Source organism: Azolla caroliniana, unplaced genomic scaffold (genome assembly GCF_043228905.1).
Source record: "Azolla caroliniana isolate FFs.n. ecotype wild unplaced genomic scaffold, voAzoCaro1.0.p SCAF_4, whole genome shotgun sequence".
Lineage (NCBI taxonomy): Eukaryota > Viridiplantae > Streptophyta > Polypodiopsida > Salviniales > Salviniaceae > Azolla > Azolla caroliniana.
The window spans coordinates 10,751,676-10,754,292 of NW_028230439.1; positions in this window are offsets into that span (position 1 = coordinate 10,751,676).

The following is a 2,617-nucleotide window of genomic DNA, read 5'->3' on the forward strand; positions in this document are numbered from 1 at the left end:
CAAAGGAGAAAGACTCAACATAATACAAGCTGCGAGGAGGGTGCTTTATATAGTCACCCTCTCTCTTCATTAACTACAAGACTCATGGAGCATGAGGAATGTGAAAGCTCATAAGTTATGTGTCATAGAATATGATTCTATGACTCATACTAAATGCTAGAATACAAAGTGGTGACTTAATGGTGACTCTTGATCGTTGGAGTTTCTATTCACTCTCAAGGTGAGTTCACACACTAAACCAAGTTGAGCTTGATTCTCAACACGCCCCCTCAAGCTCAAGTCGGGTCGGTTTCAGACGGTATCCGAAATACGCTTCGACTCGCATTTATGCGGAGTTGCGGAATCCGTGCTCCAGCTTGCGTTGTGCGTAGTTGCGAAGTCTGTGCTTCGGCTTGCGTCTTTCTTCGTGGCTTTGCACGGTAGATCGACTCTTCGCGGCTTCGTTGTGCGGTTGCGTAATCCACGCGTTATTGCGTAGCGTCTTTAGTACTCCCCCTCAAGCTTGGCAGGTCAAGGATTGTCAATCCGAGATCGGTCATGAATTGCCACAGCTTGTCGGCTCCTAAGGCTTTAGTGAAGATGTCGGCTATTTGAAGATTTGTGCTAATGTGTTGTAGGTTGACATCGCCAGCTAGAACGCGCTCTCGGATGAAGTGATAGTGCACTTCGATGTGCTTTGTCCGCGCATGGAACACCGGGTTTCGAGCCAGATAAATACTGCTCATGTTGTCACAGTAAAGGGGAATCGGATCCTTGATGGGTATGCCCAGATCCTTGAGTATCCTTTTGAGCCATACAGCTTCACATGCGGCCACTGCCACGCCCCTGTATTCCGTCGTTGTGCTTGAAAGGGCGACAGTTGATTGCTTTTTGCTGCTCCAGGAGATTGCTCCGCTACCGAGGGAGAAAACAAATCCAGAGGTTGATCTTCTATCAGCTTTGTAGTCGGCCCAATCGGCATCTGTGAACCCTTTGAGTCGTATCGAGTCGTATTGGTATCGCGGTCTTGTAGAGGATGCCGCAATCCATTGTGCCGCTCACGTAGCGTAGAACTCGCTTAGCGCAATCCAAGTGAGTATCACGTGGTGTTTGCATGAATTGACTAAGGAGACCGACTGGATAGTTGAGATCAGGTCGTATGATCGTGAGGTAGATGAGACTCCCGATGAGTTGCCGATACTGAGTCGGCTCACACGCTTTGGTGCCGGAGTTCGCATCTAGTTTGAGATTGCGATCGAGTGGGTTTGCTTCGGATTTGCACTCATCCATTCCGAACTTGTATAACAACTTGAGGATGTAGTGCCGTTGAGAGATCATGATTCCGGCCGGAGTCCGAATTACCTCGATGACCATAGGCATGTTGATCACATTCCCTCCCTTCAAGATCGCGTTCTTCATCACATGTTTCTCTTTTGTCGAGTTTGCCACGATCCTCGCAACGACCATAGGCATGTTGATGTTGATCTTGATATCTCTCTTCAAAGCCTTGTTCTTCGTCACATGTCTCTTCACGACTGCAACTACGCCGATCTTGATCATCTTCATCATCGTCACCGTCGAGCAAACCATGAAAAGGTTGAGGCCCGAAACTTGATGTCAGACCCGCTTCGTACAAATCCGGAACTTCTTGATATAGTCTTTCAACTTGATTTGCCAACTTGAGATACTCCAACGCTCTACCCTTTTCATCATGCAACATCATTTCAATGGCCTTCCTTACCAATGGAAGCATCTCGAGCCTCGGACCACCTTGTATTCTTATCAACTCCTCTAAGTCGTACGTTGCCAAGATCGCATCCTCCATTTGTAATGCCCCCATAACCACCTTGTGTTGTTCACGTCGGGTTCACCAATAGATGTCGTGTGGCGCGTGACACACGTGCCAAACGTCGGAATGTGCGCGTCACAAGCGCAGACAAGCATTGGGCCTCTATTCGCTAGTGGTTATGGATGATGGGCAGCTGAAGTGACGCACTAATGTGGTTAGAGAGAGAGAGAGAGAGAGAGAGAGAGAGAAACAAAATTTGAGGAAGTTTTTAAGATAGATAGGTAGATAGATACACATCACCAATAAGATAACTAAGTATTCTTATTATTAATTTTCGATTTGATACATAGATTGATTCATAGATTGTTTGATTCATCCATTGATTGATCCCCCCCCCCCCATTACACAAGCCTTACAAGGGTTTTTATAGGTTTATCTATCCTTCTAACATGCACAAAACCATGGGCTTGAACCCATGGTTTTCGGACACACGGTTTTCCTTGTGGCATGCACAAAACCATAGGCTAAAACCATGGTTTTGTGTACACGATTTTGTATGTTTGTTTCCTATGGAATACTAAATATGAGAAGGAAATATACAAAATCTAAAGCACTTAGTAGTAGCTTTAGTGGTAAGATAATTGCTTCCTATCTTAGAAGTGCAAGGTTCAAATCTTGCTTGCACCCTTCTATATGCACTTGAATGTCATCAGACCGTAGGCTAATTTTCATATATTATAATCATGTGTATAATGTGTGTGGAGCCACACTATTTCACAATTTCTCCCATTGGACACAAAGCATCACGATAGCGCCGAATATCCGGGTGTGCGATAAGTCCGGCTTCTT